At 43.4% G+C, this 13,185-nt stretch overlaps 1 long non-coding RNA gene across 1 annotated transcript; it reads left to right on the top strand.

Annotated features, from left to right (window-relative positions):
• The first annotated feature begins 12,176 nt into the window (after nucleotides 1-12,176).
• Nucleotides 12,177-12,890, top strand: LOC306937739. The gene is made up of 3 exons (XR_013791648.1): nucleotides 12,177-12,330; nucleotides 12,618-12,650; nucleotides 12,765-12,890. It is a non-coding gene; the product is annotated as an uncharacterized lncRNA (long non-coding RNA).
• The last annotated feature ends 295 nt before the right edge of the window (nucleotides 12,891-13,185 follow it).

The following is a 13,185-nucleotide window of genomic DNA, read 5'->3' as shown; positions in this document are numbered from 1 at the left end:
CAAATGTCAGTGAATCCTCGCTATGAGTCTGGCCGCGCCAGGCTACCTAAAGAGCAGACCAGCGTGCCCTTTAAACAACTGCCTGAAGAAGGCCATGTTTTGGTCAAAACATGTTGTTGGTTTCTGTGACTAAAGGGACAAAATGTGTTTAGACTTTCCTCACTTTGATTGTTTAAACATGTCTTATCAATTATCAGGAATTAATACATTGGGTTGGGGTTGCTTCAAGCATGGACTTATACATTATTTCTGGGTTTATTACTGAAAACATTTGCAGCCCTGGTCTGGTTGTGTGACAACACATTGTAGCATAAATCATGCATTAAACTTAATTCATAGTATAGTGGCCTATATCAGTGGTTCCCAAAGCGGGGTCTGGGGACCCCCAGGGGTCCTTGAGGGAGTTCCAGGGGGTACCCAGCTAAGTGGATAGTTAGGAACCAAATGGATCTTATGGAACTGTAACTCGGAGTCCAGCACGGAGACTGCTCTCCGTGCTGGAATGGAAGAACTGAATGGAAGAACTGCCTCCTCAGTAATTTCATCAATGGAGCAGCACATGTCTTTCTTTTTGAGAAGCATGTGCATGCATGTGTTTTTTTTTTAACCTAACCTCAAATAAATCCATATCAAAAAGTCCTCCATTATATTGAGCTCTTCTTATCAAAGTCGTGTGTGTGTGTGTGTGTGTGTGTGTGTGTGTGTGTGTGTGTGTGTGTGTGTGTGTGTGTGTGTGTGTGTGTGTGTGTGTGTGTGTGTGTGTGTGTGTGTGTGTGTGTGTGTGTGTGTGTGTGTGTGTGTGTGTGTGTGTGTGTGTGTGTGTGTGTGTGTGTGTTGTGGGGAGGCTATGGAGGGGGTGTGGACCAGACAGTGGGTGTCTGGCATTTTTCTGGAGCTTCAGCAGACACAGGAGCAGACAGGGGGTGAAGGTATCTGTGGAGCTTCAGCAGTCACAGGAGCAGACAGGGGGTGAAGGTGTCTGTGGAGCTTCAGCAGACACAGGAGCAGACAGGGGGTGAAGGTGTCTTCAGGCAGCAGGATGAAGATGGTAACGTGGCTGAGTGTGACCTCTCTCCTCCTTTCCTCGCTAACCATGCTGCACTGTAAGTAGATGTAATCCTTCACCTCCTGATACCATGGTGAAACTGGACCATCTCACACTGATCACATCGCCACCATCAGGACTGATTGTCCCAATACTATAGTCTTGCCCCGTCAAAATGAGATATAGTGTGTATATCGCGGATTTTTCTATTGGCATTAAAATGACAAATTAAACATATGAATAATGCTGGCAGAAGGCACAATCCACTGTTAATTAGGCTTGGCCACAAGAGGGTTAATAAGAAAAGTTAAACAACTATTGATGTTAAAAACAAAGACAAGCCTATAGTAGCCATAAATCATGTTAAGCTCGACATTTTCATATATTTTATTACATACATTAAATACAGGCCCCAACACATGAATTTAGATATTTTTAGACATATATTCAGTGTTCTTCCACAGCAAGCATGTTTGACTGCATCCTGGGAGGTGAAACTATGGCACTGAAAGCCCATGAGCAAGGTGAATAGCAGTGCCAAATTATTGTCCAGAGAAGTTTAGTTTCTGGATACAGTTGGTCTTCTTTGGCAAGTATGTTGTATTGACTATAATAAGCCCCCATGGTGTGGTATGGAGGTCTAACCAAAGTCCTAAAAGAGAAGTGTCTGGCAGGTTTGTCAGAACAGTCTGGTCAGGGTTGCTTTGGGGCTAGCCATGTTGGTAAACAAGCTTCCCATTTGTACGGGCTCCCTCTGGAAGATAGGTCAGTACAATTACAGCACAAACAACATCTGTAAGTGTCACGGTTTGTTAAAATTGGCAGAGTCTGACAGAAATGCAGATGACACAAAAGTCAATGTTTTATTTAAACACACGTGTGGTGGGAGCAGACGTGGAAAACAGGCTGAGGCAGGCAGGCCCGCAGATAACAGTGCAGGTGAGAATGCTAATTGAGGCACAGAAGACGAGAGCAAATCAAAGTCACGATGAGCAAAAAAAAAAGGTTTTAAAAATTGCTAGTTAAGCCCTGTTCACATGGACAGTGTGGTGCAAAAGACTAACTTAACATTTTAATGTTATCTATGCAAATGAGTGTTTGCAAAATTTCCTCAGAGCCTCATGAAGCTGGACAGCAAAAGCGACGCGTATAGCTTCAAATCTCTAAACCCCTGTGCTTTCAAGAATGCCTGCTTGGAGCTAGTGCACTAGCATTCAGCCAATCTGTTTTTATTATTCACATGTGTCACACTCTGCCCTAACCTGACTCCGCCAGATGGAGTCAGGTTAACTCTGCCCCTGCGCTGCCTGTGACTTTTCCCAGTGTGGATTACTCCTGTTCACCCCAGTCCCTCCCCTCCCTTCTCCTCCTGGGCCTCTGATTCCTAGAGTGGAGTCACCTGTACCTAGTTGGTCAACAAGCCTCCATCAGACTATTTAAGACTGCCTGTGACTGCTCTCTGTGCTGGATCATTGTAGCGTCATGTTGCTTGTTTCCGGGTCCCTGTGCAGTCCCGGGTCAGTTTCGCCCTGTCACTGTGTTGTGCACTTCTGTTGTGATTAATGTTGGTTATTTCCTAAGTAAAGTTGTCGTTAAACTGTCCTCCTCAGTTTCCTGAGCAAATTGAGCAAATTGGGTCCAATTATGAGCAAATTGGGTCCAATTAAACACATCCCGGGTCCTGACCAGTGTTGTTCAAGTTACTTTTAAAAAGTAAAGAGTTATAGTTATAGTTACTTATCTAAAAAAGTAACTAGTTACTTTACTAGTTATTCAATTATGAAAGTAACAACTTTAAGTTACTTTACTTTAAAAAAAAATAATATAAAAAACGATTTAAAAGAAGGTTTTTTGTTCTGTCGCACAGTAAGAGAAAAGACAACTCCCTCCTAACATTATGAAATGTAGTGGAACAATAAAACATGTTCAGAAATTTTGACAGGCATCTTTATTGTAGCCTCAACTTGCCTTCAAAACAAATGGTGCTGTGCAAATTTGCAATATGAAAAAAATAATAATAATCAAATAAAAAATGAGTCCATATAGGCCTATCTGCAGTGGTAGAGAGATATTCTAATTCATCAAATGTATTTTTGAGCTCATCTTCCATTTTAGAATATTCACTGTTCAGGTATTTGGAAAATGTATTTCTGCACATTGGCCCTGCTTTCACTAGTATTTTGCTGACCAGTGCTCTGAAAGGAACATACTCCACCGTTGAGGGGAAGCATTTCCTCAACAACATACTGGCAATCATTTTGTCAAGTTGACTCTTGGTGACATGCCTCTGTGGTGATTTAAAATCGATCTTTGTCTGTTTTGGTGATATGAGGCAGCCTAGCTCATGAACTGATTTAAGATGCTTTCTTAGATTTGCATTGCTCTTCTTGGCTGTGGACAATGCTTTCTGTCCGCCACATAATTAGCATTTTCACCTCAATGTTTTTCTGGGGGGGGGGGCAGCCCTATCACTGTGCCCGGGGAGGTGGCCACGGGTCCCGCGGGGATCCGTTAGCATGCAACGGTGTGCAAGACTAACGCACGGCTAACGTCAGGCACTGTGCTGCGCAGGAGGGACGCAGCAGTAATAATAAAGGAAGTACGGGGAATGGAATCACACACAGCGGGGACACTCCATGGCATGTTAAAACATTTCCTTGACCCGCAAGTACTCAAATAATGCTTGTATTTCCAACCCACAAAGCATCCGATCTCGCTGTCATCCGCATTTGCCATTGTAGCGTGTGGTAATAATGTTCGTTCAACCAGCGTTTTCTGTGTATGCGTTACGGGGGTTTGTGCGTCTGTGTTTAGAACTGTTTACCACAGCCATACGAGTAAGACCCGCCCTACTCTGTCAGAATGTCTCTGATTGGCTTACCCTGAAATCTGTCCCTACGTTAGCCAATCAATGACCTCTTCTGCGACGTGTTTTGTTCATCAAGTTAGAGTGGTCTCAGAGGCTCGTATGAGAGCACACTGTCAACAGAGTACAACACAGAGAGTGCTCTCTCAGCACAGAGACGAGACGCGCCTGTATGACAGATAGACTCACGGGCACGGTGCTGCATGGGGAGACTTTTCACTCGGATCACATAAGTTGACATAACATAATAACGCTATAACGCGGGTAACGCTCGCACAATAACTATAAGGCCGTTATGGAATGGGGAAATGTAAAGCGTTAGGTTACAAGTTACTGCAAAAAGTAGCGCCGTTAGGTAACATAACGTGATGTAAGGGCGTTAGTTACAACACTGGTCCTGATGGAATGATCCAGCCATCCAGCGGAACTCCCAGCCAGAGAGAGCCTCTAGTTTGAGACAGCTTTTCCCCACCCTGTGTCCTTGAGTTCCCCCTGGGTCCAGCGACCGATCCGATTCCGATCATTTGATTTTGAGTATATGTCAACATTTTTCCCGATGGAATATTTATATTTTTATATAACATGATTTCCGATCACGTGATCAGATTGGGACAACCATACAAGGGAGTCATTAGCACACCTGGGCACAAAGGTGGAAATGCTCCCAATCACAGTCTCAGGTGGGCGAAGGGAAGGGGCGCATGGGGACACGAGGGGTTAAAGTCAGGGAGGCTACTCCCAGGCATGGCACAGGACAACTTTCTTTTTGAGAAGCAAGATTTAAAAATATATATATTTTACTTGTTTCTAAAGCTATCAATGGTCTCGCACCTTCCTACCTACAGCCTGTCTAGATATGTCCCAAACCTCCCCCGCACCGTCCTACACTGCTGGACTGCTCGATGTGCCTAAAAAATGGCAACTAAAAAACACGGTGAAGCAGCTTTCTGCTTCTACGGGCCGACGCCGTGGAACAAATTCCCACTTTGACAGGCAGCCTCTGTAGACATGTTTAAAGCACAGCTGAAGACCTACCTCTACACTTGCCGTTTCTATTAGCTTGGATTCACCATCGATGATGTCATTGGTGGACGGGTTTCTGAACTGCCCACAGCCTTCCTATGAGACACAGACCGAGTAAGAAAAAATTGTGGTATTGTATCATGAACATTAGTTAGGACCAATTATAGGAAGATAAGTTGAAAAGTGGTGAAGTGGTCCTTTAATGCAGTTGACACAGTGGGTGTCTGGCATACCTCCATATCTGTGGAGCTTCAGCAGACACAGGAGCAGACAGGGGGTGAAGGTATCTGTGGAGCTTCAGCAGACACAGGAGCAGACAGGGGTTGAAGGTATCTGTGGAGCTTCAGCAGTCACAGGAGCAGACAGGGGGTGAAGGTGTCTTCAGGCAGCAGGATGAAGATGGTAACGTGGCTGAGTGTGACCTCTCTCCTCCTTTCCTCCCTAACCATGGAGCTGCACTGTAACACCAGGGCTCCACCGGGCTCCTCCTCCGTCACCGTCAGGGAATGTTCCCTTTTTAATCAATGAAGGGTGGCTCCACTGCCCGCGTTGCGTTGTGTTGACGGAGACGCGACGCGTGCATTCAAATTGAACCGGTGCGTTTTTTGATGCACGCGACGGAGACGCAACGCGTCCGGTGGAGCCCTGGCGTAAGTAGATGTAATCCTTCACCTCCTGATACCATGGTGAGACTGGACCATCTCACACTGATCACATGTGTTTAGAACTTTAGAGTGTAGAGAACGATAAACGCTCGCACACTGTCTGAGGACTCCATATTGCTCCAAATGCGACAGATGCTTTATTGTGTCACAAAATACTGTGACATTTTGAGCTCAAACCTCTTCTCGTACAGTTTTATTTTAATTTTTTTGTTGTGGTGCATTAACACTAGCATGACGGGACAGAAGTAGCATGTGCTTAAATTCATATTTAGAAAATGTTTCCGATGTCAAAAGTGTCTGATATGATGATCTGGTCCATAGCTCTAATGCCGTTAGAGCCGTTGCATTTAGAGCTATGTTACCGATGACTTCCGGGGCTCGCCTAAATGCAGACCATCCTCTCGTCTTTAACGTAAATAAAAATAAAAAGTTTTTGCTTCTCACAAATACAAAGGCAGGTTGCGACATTAGAAAGCATACTTTCCTTAGTGGAAGCGCTCTGAATCTCTTTTTGGCCAAAAATGTACATTACATGTTACTTTGCATCACTGCACATATAACTGTTAAACTTTCTGGTTCTAGATAGTTTACTAAAGGTTATGTGTCTCATAGTATACTAATAACCTCTCTTGTTCTGGAGAATATTAATTCATAAAGGTCAACCTCATCTCGGAGATGTGTTGTTGCCTTGTATTTGTATTTTGTGGTGCCCCACACATACACACACTATGCCTCGTTACGCAGTACCTGCCTAATTGACTCCCTCCATACCATGTCCTGTTATGTTTGATGCTATGCTTTCCATCCACACACACACTACTATACTACTGTTTGACACATCCACCATTACACCAGTGATTACTGACTCCACACCTCACAGGATCCGTGCCGTTCTGTTTTGTTGCTCTTCAGTTTATCCTTTAGTTTATTGTTTGTGCATACGCCTAAATTAATAAATCCCATTTTGTTACACATTTACCTCGTCTCCTGCTCCAGTATTTGCCAGAGCCAGCTAGGACAATTTGTTTGTAGACACTGTAGGTTATTGTCTCCACCAGGCCGAAGGCATGGGGAGAGAGTATGTTTTGCACTCCGTCCGTCCGTCCGTGTGTCCGTCCGTCCGTCCGTCCGTCCGTCCGTCCGTGTGTCCGTCCGTGTGTCCGTCTGTGAACAGCTAATCTCTGGCACCGTTGGCTTGATCGCAGCCATACTCTGCACACACACTCCCTGAATGCCAGAGCTGAACCTCTGCCCCAAAGTTTTCACATTGGCCTGTTATAGCGCCACCAGGAGGCCGCTTTGTGCAAAACAAATGTTTTGACAGTACACCTACAGATTTTGTCCAAACATTACGCAAATTGGTACACAGTCTCTCTAGAGCCATTCAACGAAACGGGTCTTTCAGATTTTTCAGACTCCATCCTGATTGGCTAAGATTGGCTTCCAAAGTTCGCAGGAGTGCTCCGTTTCAAACAAAATGATGCAAATCATGAACACATGGTGTGATTTCCGTGAAATTTTGCACGCACATTCCCACTAGGTTGAGGAAGAAATGCCACTTGAATATTTTCAACTCAGCCACATGGTGGCGCTATAACTGGCCGATTTGTGTTTTTACCTATAACTGCACCGATCTGTGTAAAACCATGTATGCACACTCCCTAGAGGCCAAGGAAAAACCTTTGCCTGGAATGTTTCACATCTGCTCTTTATAGCGCCACCAGGAGGCCGACATATGTAAAACACATTTTCTAATATTACGCCTTCAGATTTTATCCAAATTTCACGCAAATCAGTACACATGCTCTCCATAGTCATGTGATCATGTGATTTGTTTGATTTCTCATAATTATCCATCCTGATTGGCTACGATTGGCTTCTAAAGTTTTCAGGAGTAGCCCGTTTTGTACCCGTTTTGTACAAATCGCCACAACTCCGCAACGCAGCGTCCGATTGCAGTGAAACTGTGCATGCCTATTCCCACTACTAGGCTGAGGAAGAAATGCCACTTGACAGTTTTCAAATCAGCCTCATGGTGGCGCTACAACAGGCCAAGTCGCGTCACACACACACACAAACAAATAAACCTGTTTATATTACTCCTAAACATTTTGCCAAACATCACACAATCCTATCCTCCTGGTGGAGACCTGTGCCCAGAAGGGCACTTTTTCTAGTTGATCCTGGATTAATCACTAAGGCCCAAAGTTCACATGAAAATAACCTGATGAGTTGTCTGTCTGTCTGTCTGTCTGTCTGTCTGTCTGTCTGTCTGTCTGTCTGTCTGTCGGTCGGTTGGTCGGTCGGTCGGTCGGTCTGTCTGCTGTCTGTCTGTCTGTCTGTCCTTTCTCTCTCTCTCTCTGTCTATCTCTCTCTCTCTCTCTCTGACTATCTGACTATCTTTACAAAAAAGATAAATGGCGCCACCTTAAGTCAGCAATGGAAAACTGACCATGTGTTGCGGTTCATCAGAATCATTCAAATGTCTGAATGTTGTTGGAAACACAACATAATACAGAGGACATGAGTCATGACCTCTGTATCCTAAATGTATCTACAAGGTTGCAGAGTGAATTAGTCACCAGGACAACCTGGTCTGATAGCTGCAACAACAAACCACTGATTGTCTTATATTCATTATTAGTGTGTGTTCTGAGGAAGACCTACTTTGTGTAAATATGTCTTCATGTGTTAAAAGAAAAATCAGTTGCGCAGTTTTGTAGCAAAGCTTTGCCACATCTAACATTCAGATCTAAGATTCAGATTGCCCAGGAGGGCAACGTTGGTTAGTTACTCGCACTAGTTACCCTGAAACTACTTGATTTCTATCATTTCTGTCTTCAGCTCGCCGGGTTCAACCCACAGACAACACAACAGGTAAGCGAACATGAACAAACAACTAAACATTATAGATTGTTTGGCCTTACATGTTTTGTGTTCTCTCTCTCTAAATGGTAAATGGTGCATTTATATAGCGCCTTTATCCAAGGCGCTTTACATAGTGCATTACATTCTCCCATTCACTGATTGTGGCGGAAGCCGTGCAAGGTAACAACCAGCACATCGGGAGCAATTTGGGGTTCAGTGTCTTGCCCAAGGACACTTCGACATGTAGACAGAAGGAGCTGGGATTCGAACCGCCGACCCACGGATCATTGGACGACCTGCTCTACCTCCTGAGCCACAGTCGCCTCTCTCTCTCTCTCTCTCTCTCTGTCTCTCTCTCTCTCTCTCTCTCTCAACCAACCAACAGACAACACAACAATGTTTAGTTGTTTGTTCTCTCTCTCTATATATATGCATGTATGTATGTATGTATGTATGTATGTATGTATGTATGTATGTATGTATGTATGTATGTATGTATGTATGTATGTATGTATGTATGTATGTATGTATGTGTGTAAAAACAAAATATTGTTATTATTTTTTTTTGTCTTTTTTTGTTGTCTGTACAGATGGTGATGTCAGATTGGTGGGAGGAAAAAGTCACTGTGATGGTAAACTGGAGTTGAAAAACGGAGGAGAGTGGAGAGCAGTCAAACCTTTTGCCTGGAACATTAGGTTATCATCTGTAGTGTGTAGACAGTTGGACTGTGGCAATGTTGTTTCAGCAAAACAGAGTCCTGGTTCTCAAACCGAACCTTTATGGTGGATTGTTGGTGGCTCTAATTGTGATGGATCCGAATCGTCAATGAGGGAGTGTGGAAGAAAGAAGGACGATACTGATGGCGACAGAGTGGAGCTGGTCTGTTCAGGTAACAAACTGACTTAAACAAGGACAGTAATCTCCTGTATGATGTTTATGAGTGTGTGGAGTGGACCAATCTCTCTCTCTCTCTCTCTCTCTCTCTCTCTCTCTCTCTCTCTCTCTCTCTCTCTCTCTCTCTCTCTCTCTCTCTATCTTGCTCTCTCTCTCTCTATCTTGCTCTCTCTCTCTCTCTCTTGGTCTCTCTCTCTCTCTCTCTCCAGAGTCTGTAAGGTTGGTGAATGGGTCTAGTTCATGTTCAGGCAGAGTGGAGGTGAAGTCTACTCAGTCGTGGGTCTCAGTGTGTGAAGGTGACTTTGACCAGCAGGATGCAGAGGTGATCTGTAGGGAGCTTGGCTGTGGGGCTCCTTCAGTCCTCCAGGGGGCACTCTATGGAGAAGGGAATGCTCCAATGTTGACCAAAGAGTTCCAGTGTGAAGGTAATGAGTCTGCTCTCCAGGACTGTAGAACCTCAGACTCAACTAGAATCACCTGCTCACCTGACAAGACTGTTGGACTCACCTGCTCAGGTAAATATATATATATATATATATATATATATATATATATATATATATATATATATATATATATATATATATACACACACACTTCAGGTTTGGATTGTTATTTTACAGTCAATGTAAACTTTCTGTTTTTGTACTGCTTATTCTCTTCTCTCTGTACAGAGCCTGTTGTCAGGTTGGTGGAAGGAACCAGTCACTGTGCTGGTAGAGTGGAGATAAAACACGAGGAAGAGTGGAGACTAATGCGGATGAGCTGGTGGAACTTGAAGTCAGCATCTGTAGTGTGTAGACAGCTGGACTGTGGCTCTGCTGTTTCAATAGAAACAAGTTCTGGTTCATGGCAAGATGTATGGATGATAAGTCCTTCTTGTGTTGGTTCTGAATCTTCACTGAGCGAGTGTGGAACAAAGAGGTCTAAGTCAACTAGAGACAGACTAGAGGTGATCTGTTCAGGTAATGAGCAATGGCTAAAACAAGGACAGTAATCTTTTTTCATGTCTTATATGTAGGCCTACAATTTACACATTTAGCAAACAAAGGGCTCTATCGTATACCATGCCTTACCCTAGCTCTGATCCATAGCTCTAATGCGTTTCATTTAGAGCTATGTTACTCTCAACTTCCGCCGCTCGCATTAATGCAGACCAGCCTCTCCTCTTTAGCGTAAATAAAAATAACGTTTTTTCTACTCACCAAAACAAGTACAGTATAAACTGTACATTTTGGCCAGAAAGGGATTTTTTTTTCACCGGATGAAAAATATTCTCTATGAGGCCATTATCTGGGCAATATCGGTAGAAGGCGCAGTGGAGTAACTACAAGTATTTTTTTTCCGATGGAAATAAAATCCCTTTTGGCCAAAAAGTACAGTTTATACGTGTGGTGGGGGGCTCAGAGTGCATCCACTAAGGAAAGTAGGCTTTCTAATGACACAACCCGCCTTTGTTTTGGTGAGTAGCAAAAACATTATTTTTATTTACGTTAAAGAGGAGAAGCTGGTCTGCATTCATGCGAGCGGCGGAAGTTGAGAGTAACATAGGCCTAGGTCTAAATGCAACGCATTAGAGCTATGGACCAGAGCTAGCCTTACCCGCAAGCATTAACTATTATCCGTGAATTGCGCAATTAGGAGCTTCCATTATGCGTAAATGATATCTTGCGGCCACTATACGCACTATACATTATGCCGACATCTTTATTTGCGGGTGGAGTTGGCTTCGTACGACGCTTAAAAGGTCTTTAAAAAAAAAAAAACTTTTAGAAATGTCTATGGGAAAAATGCATTGGGATTAATTTCCTGGGCCTGCCGTCGTCATGAAAGGGGGCGGGACTGCGACGCTCTATAGCCCCGACGACCTTACAGGCGAATGCAAAGGCTCAACTTATGTAACTTAGATAGCATTACATAGCACTATATACTGTATGCATATGCATTTCATTATATAGATATTCCACTGTTACGTTCTTAGCTTACGTATGATTCATGATGACTATTTTATGTATATGATGTATCGCCATGTTTTTAGTCTTGCTTAAATGTAAATTGCTCTGGATTAAGAGCGTCTGCTAAATGCCTAAATTGTAAATTGTGTTAGAAGTTAATTTCACTATTCCCATGTATTTTCTTTTTTAACTTTTTTTCTTATGACATAACTATTGTCATGTTTAATGACAACATAATTGTATCTAAATTATTATTTCTCTCTCTCTCTCTCTCTCTCTCTCTCTCTCTCTCTCTCTCTCTCTCCAGAGTCTGTAAGGTTGGTGAATGGGTCTAGTTCATGTTCAGGCAGAGTGGAGGTGAAGTCTACTCAGTCGTGGGTCTCAGTGTGTGAAGGAGACTTTGACCAGCAGGATGCAGAGGTGGTCTGTAGGGAGCTTGGCTGTGGTGCTCCTTCAGTCCTCCAGGGGGCGCTCTATGGAGAAGGGAAGGCTCCAATGTCAACCAAAGAGTTCCAGTGTGAAGGCAGTGAGTCTGCTCTCCTGGACTGTAGAACCTCAGACTCAACTAGACACACCTGCTCACCTAAGACTGTTGGACTCACCTGCTCAGGTAAAAAACAACAACTAACTACACTTTAGGTTCGGTTTATTATGTTAGAATCAACATCATATTACTTATTTTGTGCTGTTTGTCTCTTGTCTGTGTGCAGAGCCTGAAGACATCAGGTTGGTGGGAGGAACAAGTAACTGTAATGGTACACTGGAGATGAAACACCAGGGAGAGTGGATCCCAGTCGATGAGCATTATGGCTGGAAACTGGAGGCAGCAATTGTAGTGTGTAGACAGCTGAACTGCGGCTCTGCTGTTTCAACACAAAGGAGTTATGGTCATCCACTTGAACCTGCACGGAGGATGATATCGAACTGCGATGGATCTGAATCTTCTCTGAGGGAGTGTGGAACGACGTTGTCTAAGTCAGACACTCGCCACAGACTGGAAGTGGTCTGTTCAGGTAACAAACAATCACTTCACCAATGACAGTAATCTTATTTTATCTTCTACTCCTATCTCACAAGTATTGATGGTATGGTATTACGTTTTACTGTGTGGTACGGTACCTTAGAAAATACCAGTGTACACTGTATATGTTACGGTATTTCTGCACCTTTTACTCTTTCTTTCTTTCTTCCTTTCTTTCTTTCTTCTTTACGCTAATCCTCTATCCTCTGTACTGCTAGAGAAGATATCCATGTACTCTGTTACACTGAAACTAATTAATTTAATCTTTTGTCTCTTCAGCTCTCCATGTTCAACCAACACGCCACACAACAGGTGAACAAACACAACTCAAACAACTAAACATCAGATTGTAGCCTTAAACGTTTTTTATCAAAGTACATAGATATTACTTTTCTTGTTGCTGTCTATTCTATTGTCTCTGTACAGAGGTTGATGATCTCAGGTTGGTGGGAGGAAGCAGAAAGTGTACTGGTACATTGGAGGTGAAATACGAGGACGAGTGGTATCCAGTAAATCCTAGTCGCTGGGAGCAGAAGTTATCAACTGTAGCGTGTAGACAGCTGGGCTGTGGTACTCCTGTTTCAACTAAAATTATTTCTGGATCTCATTATGCACCTGCATGGTGGCTCATAATAGATGAATGTTCTGGATCTGAATCGTTACTGAGGCAGTGTGTAAGTTTGACTTATAATACTGCTGACAACACACAGGACCTGTTCAGGTAACAACAAATGACAGTGATTGTCTGTATGTTCTTAATGAGTGTGTTGAAATATGATAATTTGTGCTGATTTTTAAACAAATGTACTGCCAGCATTGATTCAGTCTGTAGTCCGTTACCTGATAC

The sequence above is a fragment of the Electrona antarctica genome, assembly GCF_951216825.1.
Source record: "Electrona antarctica genome assembly, chromosome: 14".
Lineage (NCBI taxonomy): Eukaryota > Metazoa > Chordata > Actinopteri > Myctophiformes > Myctophidae > Electrona > Electrona antarctica.
Note: the sequence above shows the minus strand (reverse complement) of the source record. Positions and strands in the feature narration are given on the sequence as shown.